The sequence below is a fragment of the Vipera berus genome (genome assembly GCF_964194415.1).
Source record: "Vipera berus genome assembly, chromosome: 12".
NCBI classification, from domain to species: Eukaryota; Metazoa; Chordata; class Lepidosauria; order Squamata; family Viperidae; genus Vipera; species Vipera berus.
In genome coordinates this window covers 4372783-4381000 of record NC_138215.1, presented here as the reverse complement: position 1 = coordinate 4381000, position 8218 = coordinate 4372783, and the positions used below count along the sequence as shown (strand labels likewise).

At 44.2% G+C, this 8218-nt stretch overlaps 1 long non-coding RNA gene across 2 annotated transcripts; it reads left to right on the top strand.

Annotated features, from left to right (window-relative positions):
• The first annotated feature begins 242 nt into the window (after positions 1-242).
• On the top strand, positions 243-8149 carry LOC308673689. 2 transcript variants are annotated; one of them, XR_014027719.1, is made up of 5 exons: positions 244-478; positions 2991-3641; positions 4551-4687; positions 5298-6364; positions 6893-8149. It is a non-coding gene; the product is annotated as an uncharacterized lncRNA (long non-coding RNA). The 2 variants fall into 2 exon arrangements; XR_014027718.1 differs by having other exon boundaries at positions 243-478; positions 2991-4687.
• The last annotated feature ends 69 nt before the right edge of the window (positions 8150-8218 follow it).

Sequence of the window (8218 nt, the reverse complement as noted above, 5' to 3'; positions counted from 1 at the left end):
AGATATTTTTCCTTTCAATTAAAGAAAGAAGTGAAAAATGTTTGTTTACAGTAACAGGACAGGATATTAAATTAAAAACAGGTTCATACGGCCTTGGGGACTTGGAGCTGAAGCTAATCTAAAGAAGATGCGGTTTGGCTTTGGCCACGGTCCTTTTTTGATATCGAAGCTTTCACATTATTTTAGGAGTCGGTCAAAACATGCTGTGGCAGAACGAGGCTGCATCTTCCAAGAAACGCGGGAAAGTCCGGTTGCCTCGCGGAAAAAGCCCCTTTGGGACACCCGCGACCCGGAGGACCGAGAATCTCCCCTCTACCTTTTTAGGTTTACGGGGCGCGCTTCTTCTCGCGAGAGGACGCGAGACCCCGCCTGCAAGCTCGCCTTTTGCTTAGCTCCGGAAGCGGAAGCCCAGCTCGGAAGGCGGGCTCAACTGCGCCTGGTGCAGCCGGCGAAAGAGGCAGAGGCGGCGGCTCGCTTGGTAGGAAGGGTGGCGCTCACCGAGCCCCTGGGGAACAATCGGGCCCCTAGCCGGGCAGAGAGGCTTGTGCAATGGGGCAGTTTGGGCGCGGAAGGGCGGGTGGACACCCCCTGCCCCGGGAGCTGTGAGGCTTCAGGGCGGGCTAATCCTTGGATGGGAGGCCACCCGGAGACCCAACTCCAGGGCGACCAGTTCTCCTGCACCCCCCCAGGCGACAACCCTGCGACGTGGCCTGGTCTGAGGGAGGCCCCAGCCCAAAGTGCCCCAGCTGACGCTCAGGCCAAAGGCCAGGCTAGGACGTCCCCCCCTGCCTTGGAAGCCGGCGCCTCCAGCACGAGATCCCGCCGGCCAATCGCCGCTTCTCTTCGGATTTGGAGAAAAGCCGTTTCCAGGAGCAGTTGGGCAGCCCCTCCCTTTGTCCAAGGCAGCTGGGGCGGGGGGGAAACCAGCTAATAGATCCGGTTGATAGGAGGCCGGACGCTTCCTAGGCCGCAGCTTAGGCCTAGGGATCGCACGTGTGTGTATGTGGGTCTGTCTGCGCGCATATTATGCACATCAGACAGGAATGGGACAGGCGGTGCCTGGCCCAACGACGCTAACTGCGAGAGGGATCTCGGGGCCCTAATAGACACATTCGAGCCAGCAATGAGCGGGAGCAAGGAAACAAGCAGATGCAATCCTAGCTTGCATTAGCCGAGAGATAGAATCAAGATCATGTGAAGTGTTAATATCGTTTTATATTGCCTTGCTAACACCTCACTTGGAATATTGCATCCAGTTTTGGTCGCCACGATGTAGAAAAGACGTTGAGACTATGGAACTGGTGCAGAGAAGAGAAACTAGGATGATCAAAGGCCTGGAGGCTAAAACATAAGGGTTGCAGGAATTGTGTGTGTCTCGCCTAGTGAAAAGAAGGACAAAATCAGGGTTCCAATATCTAAAGGGGTTCCACAAGGAAGAGGAGGGTCAACCTCTTCTTCAAAGCACCTGAGGGCAGAAAACCTAAAATTAAGGAGAAATTTCCTGGCGGTGAGAACAGCTTGCCTTCAGAAGCTGTAGTTGCTCCATCACTGGAGGCTTTTAAGAAGAGACTGGACAGCCACTTGTCTCAAATTGTATAGGGTCTCCTGCTTGAGCTGGGGGTTGGACTAGAAGGCCTTCAAGGTCTCTTCCAACCCTATGGCTCTGTGATTCTATGTCCCCCCCCCTTTGGGAAAGGACAGAGAAACTGTTCTGGTAAGGCCACCAGGAAACCACCTGGTTGGGTTGTAGTTGCCAGATCATTTTTTTAAGCCTTGCTTTGCCCTTGAAATTTTTATTTTATTTTTATTTATTTTAATTCCATTTATATCCCGCCCTTCTCCAAAGACTCAGGGCGGCTTACAAGCTTAGCAGTAGCCTTCATTCTATGTATATGCCTGCTTATTAGGGCTTTCACACACACCCCAAGCGGCATTATTACAAAGTCAGCTTAATTGCCCCCAACAATCTGGGTCCTCATTTTACCTACCTCGGAAGGATGGAAGGCCTGGTGGGATGCCACCTTGAGCCTGGTGGGATGCGAACCTGCACTAATTGCAGGCAGCTGGTGTTACTTAAGGAGGCATTAGCCCACTGCTCCAGCAAGGCTATTGCTGTTGCTGACACCCTAATTGCTGCTGGGTGTGTGTAGCAGAAGATTCCCTCCTTTGGTTAGGTGCTGCCATCTAGATGGGATGAAGGGTTCGGGGTGTACGTGCAACCTTGATTTAGAAGAATATGAATTTATTAGATAGTAGCCTGCGCTATTTAGCCTGGTTTCATGCAGCTAAGCCGTTCTTTGACGTATTGCAGTTGGAACTAAATGTGTGGGCTGAACCCAGGTGTTATGGCAGGTAAACCCATAGCTCACCATATTTTTTATTCTGTGAATTGCCTGTCACATATATCAGATGGACAGTTATATTACTTGAATAAATTACTTCTTCATATAATTCATGTAGTTCTGCCTGTATAAATCCTGGGCAATGAACTGTGCTTTATATGTTAATAGGCTTGTAATTACTATTGTTAGTAGTTACGGTTTTTTCAACAAATTATGTATGAAGTCAGATGTATAGACTTTGTCTTAGGCTGTATTTTCATAACACGCTAAGTGAAAAAGAGAATAAATTCAATACAGTTGAATGGTAATAGTAAATCCTGTCCTAGTGATAAGTAAGCAGTGGTTTGTGCTTAATAGTTTTTATGAAATCAACCAGTTATTATTTCATAATGTTAAGAATTTATTAACCAGTAAATTGGGTTAAACCAACTCAGCTTTAGTGCAATTTGTGAAGGCAGTCTTAGTTTCTCTTGTAACACTTCCAAATAAAAGTGTTATTTGTGCAGAATTTGATTTGCAGGCAAGATTACTGTGTAATGCTCTATATATCGCTGAATGTTGAGATGTCATATAGCTCTGCAAATGCTTCAGAATTTATTCTCTTTATATTTCCTCTTCCTCCTTTTATCGATATCTTCCTGTTTTAAGCATTCTTGAGGCAACATGATAGATCCTGTTGGAAACAATTTCTTTGATCTTCCTGAATATGAACACACCCAGGATGAGACCTTTCAGCCTCTCCCACCGCCAGGCTCTCCGGGATCAGCGGAAGATGCCTTACTCATGGAGGTAATTATTCTCTTGACAACTGAAATATTATGCATTTATTTGTGAACGAGCCTTACAATATTCCTTGGGAGTTTCTCCAAAATATACATACATATTATAAATGGTCAATTCTGGTAATAAACGTTATTCAGGACTTTTCGATCTTTTTACAGACTCTAAAAAGAGATAATAAAATTCAAGTGAATGGTAGACAAAGGTGGAATACAGTTGATGAAGTCCAAGTGGATAAGATCCTTGGGCTTCTTGTGAAAAGAGTACTATCTTCTTCCCCCTCCTTGTCATGCAGAATGGAGCGAATGGCAGAGGGATCGCAAATTTAACTACAGTAGTAATTCCATTCAAATTTGGGGCAGAAACCCTTATCACCCATAAGAGCAGCCCTGGTACAAGGAGCCACCACTATGCGGATCGCCATGTGCGCGCAAAACAGTTTCGGAGCTCAGCAAGAGATGTCTCTCTTAAATGGCCTATGAGCAGTGAACGAGATTACCAGGAGCAGCATGTATACAGGTGAAGTGCTACTAAGCAGGCCATTCGGCTGGACTGTTGAGCTTTTGTAGGAGTCAGCATGCCAAAAGTGGTGGTGTTTGTCCACCAGATCACGGAGCAGAGATTGCAAGGATTAGTAGGACTGTATTGTTATAGGATATAATAAAAGACTCTTGAAAGCCTGATCTCCCTGCCCATCTTATACCAACAAAACCGGGATAGGATTATTTTGAGTCTCTTGAGTATTACGAATAGATTGAGGGAGATAGGTATGTCTATCCTATGGAAGAGAAGGTAATGACTAGAAGTTCATTAAAAAGAGATCCAACCGAGAGATTTCCTCACAGCAAGAACAGCTAATCAACTAACTTGTGTCAGAGCATGCACAGTCTTATTGCGCGAGATAACCCAGGAGTAAACACAGTAAACAGTGGTCTATAGTACTATCTACAAGATCATACACCAGGAACAATATACATACACATGCTAATACAGCAGGATCCAACAAAACCTCAGTTACAGCAGGAAACGGAAGGGAGAAGAGACCACATCAGCAGAGCCTTCCCTTTATACAAAGGCTCTTAAAGAGACACAGACCCTGCTGAGTCATTCCCATCATTACATCTTATATCTTACATTACATAAGCTAGTTAGCTCTTAAATCATTACCTTGACAACTTGTCTGCAGAGGTTTTCCAAAATAGATTGGACAACCATTTGATTGAGATTTTATGAGTTTTCTGCCTTGAGCAGAGGGTTGGACTAGAAGACCTCCAAAGTCCCTTCCAGCCCTATGAGCCTATGATTTCTCGCAACCTTTCTGTTGGGGAAGTGCTTTATAATGATGTCCGACTTGTGTTGGTGTTGAGGGGGGAAGGTCACGGTGTGCTATACAGCACCTTTATTACATTCCATCTCCTCCTTTTGTAGACATTAATGTATCACTTGGGATGCCGAACTGGTAGACAAATCTGTAGCTGATCTGAAGCCTTCGGGAAAATTCCATAACAGTTGTGCTTCAGCCATGCAGGAGTAGGAGGAGCATCTGAAGGGGAATCCGACTGAAAGTGAGCAATGGGGCTTTCTTTGATGGGAAAAGGTTGATTTTTCAGTTTCAATTTTTCACTTCCCATCAATCTAACCAAGGAAAGGGGGTGCTAAATCATTTAGAGACAGTGAGAGATGACGTCTTAAGATGGAATCATAGGAAAGCCTGCAAGTTGGGAATAGTGGTCTTAAAAAAATACAAATTTTGTCAAATTTGGGGGAAAAAGAAAGAAAATGATGCCAAAACAAATCCTCCTTTTTCAAAATCATTGTCAGGCGCAAAGGATCAGGACTATATGTTACGTTGCAGCATAAAATATTTATTCAAGCTTATATGCGAGAACCTGGTCAACTAAAGTCCAGTACTAAATTGACACCCAATAAGGCCCAACAGAATTCAAGACAGGTTGACTTGGATTGTTTGTGGCAATGCAAGGAATTCTAAACTTATAACATGTTTAACTCCAACCCTCCCCAGTTCTGCCTGCTTTTCTCCTACAATAACAGGCTGGTACTTCAGCCCCCAAAAGGAGCATGTTAAAGTCTCAGGTGCTGATGTGCTCTTTAGATGCGACTCCCAACTCACCGCATCTGATTGTGACTGAAAACTCTGTGCCTCCTTTTATTCAGACACAGGGCCAGGGAAGAAAAAGGGACCCACAATTAAGAACTCCGGAGTCCACGTGAACGTGAGCGCCATTATTCAGGATGAGCAAGAGCATACGATGCTCTATCAGACCATTCCCTCTGACCCACTGGAGGAGACAAGATCAGCATGGCCATGTAAGACAGACGCAAGTGTGTGAACGCTGGTATGTGGCACCCATGAGTGGCCTGAAGAAGAAAACGAGGCATTTGCGGGGGGGGGGGGGAATCACACATTGCTCTTAAACAATATGTTATTTATGCTATGTTGTCCTTTACGTTGGAAAAAGATAATATCCTACACATCTGAATGGATTCTAAAATGTAAATATGGAAGAGGCAGCCATTGACTCCTGAGAACATACAAAGAGAATCGCTGGATTAGACCAAGAGCATGATAATAATGATAATTGACCAGGTTACCAGCTGGTCTCCTGCTTTCGAAGTCTTCTTTGTGTGTTCTTCTAGACTGAGGTAGTCCTTGCCTTACGGCCACAATGGAATCCAAAATTTCTGTTGCCGAGCAAGGCCATTGTTAATTGAGCTTTTCCCGATTTTACAAACTTTCTTGCCGTGGTTGTTACGTGAATCGCTGCAGTTAAATTAGTAAGACATTTCCTGACAGTGAGAACAGTTAATCAGCTAACTTGTCTGCTGGGGTTCTGGGTGCTCCATCAGCGGAGGCTTTCCAAAATAGACTGGACAGCCATCTGATTGGGATGGTCTGAGTCTTCTGCCTTGAGCAGAGGGTTGGACTAGAAGACCTCCATAGTCCCTTCCAGCCCTATGATTTCTCACAACCTTTCTGTTCTGGAAGTGCTTCATAATGATGTCTGACTTGTGTTTGTGTTGAGGGGGGAGGCTCACGCTTTGCTATACAGCACCTTTATTGCATTCCATCTCCTTTTGTAGACATTAATGTATCACTTGGGATGCCGAACTGGTAGACAAATCTGTAGCTGATCTGAAGCCTTCGGGAAAACTTCTCCATAACAGTTGTGCTTCAGCCATGCAGGAGTAGGAGGAGCATCTGAAGGAGAATCCGACTGAAAGTGAGCAATAGGGCTTTCTTTGATGGGAAGGAAATCATCTTTCATTGCAGGAAATTCCCATCTGTCCAAATTGATGAGGGGGGAGGGAGAGTGGGAGGGAGGGAGAGGGAAAGAGGGTGGGGAGGAAGGAGGGGAGAGGGAGGGAGGGAGAGAGATGGAGGAAGATAGGGAGGGAAGGAAGGAGAGAGAGAGAGCAGAAAAAGGGAAAAAAATCCTTATTTTCCTTATACTGAGCCAGTCAAAAGCCAATTATTTCCAAGACTCACGTTTTCAAAATAGTTGTTCTAAAATAGTTGTTCTTGTCTCCACTTAGTCTCGTTGGGTTTTTTCCCCAATTCCTTTATTTTTTAAAATCTTAAATTATTAAAATCTTAATAAATTATTCAAAGATAAACATGCTTCAAGTATATGACATCCTACCAAAAATCCAAAGGAAATGTTGCTCTTTCATTCTGCTCCAATATATAACTTAGAGAATATCACAGTTTCACAACTATTCATATATTTCTTTCTTTTCTTTTTTTAAAGGAGTAAAATTTGGAGCAGGCAAGATATTGTGAAAGCAAAGCTGGAAAGGTGATGAAAATTGCCGACGGGAAGTGTGGAAGTGTCAAAAAACATCACTACCCTTTTCTTGAGTGACTATTTTCATGGTTTACCTCTGTGCGAAAGATAAAAAATTTGAGATTTGTATTTAAGTGGGAACCATGTAAACCTCCAGTGATAAAACTCATTGCCTTTAAAAGCTGGGAGGGATGGTTTCCGCGGAGAGAAGGCATGGAGAAGCATTTTAAAATCCCCCAGGACACCTAGAATCAGTCAAGAAGGATCCAGAATGGATTCTCTGGCATTTTTCTTGGTGCCTAAATTACAAATCCTTGCAGTGAGATCTTTTCCAAAGTACTGGAGGCTTTTCAGCGAACAGATCAATTTGACGTCAGAAGCAAATAGAAAAAATAGATGCAGAAAATGTCAAGCAAGATGAAAAAAAGGAGGTGAAGAAGAAACGACCGAGGAAGATTTTGTCCTCACCATCTGAAATCAGGCTTTAAGCTGAAATTAACCAAGCGTTCAATACTCTCGACACAACTTCAGGGATGCCACTCACAGAACCTTTCAGCATGTATTTTTGGCCATTGCATTTTTTAAAAAAATAATTTAACCGAAAGCAATAAATTTGGGGCCAAGTGTACATGCATACACATTTCAGTGAGTAGAATATATCTGTCAGAATTGATTTTATTTTTTTTATAAAATGCTGCTGAGAAAGATCGTCAAAGTATAACTATGACTCCGATCTTTGCCACTTTTGTATAAAAATTCCTTGCGGGTCAAAACTCCATGTTTCCCTTCACTCAATGAGAGGTTTCCTTCATCTTGCTTAGTTCGTTGGTGTCTCCTTTCTATGGATGGCAGCCATTGGAGTTTTGGAACCTTCCTAACCAGAAGAGCTAAACTGACCATCTTGGGATGTTCGTGGAATCCTGCCTGAGCTGGACCCCGCCCTCAGCTCCTTTCTCCAAGCTGAATCCCCGGTGTTCCCATGGATCATGAGGAGGAAAGGAAAAAACAGGAGCTCCACAGTCAATTTCTGGATACTGAAGTCCCCCAATGCCATGGACATACTGTCCTCTCCTTCACAACTAGGGAAATGAAAATTCTGCCTTCACCTAAAAAGTGTTCTTTATCCACATAGCGCTGCTCAAAGTCCCAAAGTTGCTCAGGCAAAGAAAAGCACGCAGAGGAGAAAAGGAGAGAAGAGATCACAAACCATCCCATCTTGTTTCATTTTCTGGCAATCTTGTGTCCATAGACTCCCAACTTTCTGCAGTCTTCAGCAAGATTTCCAAGCAT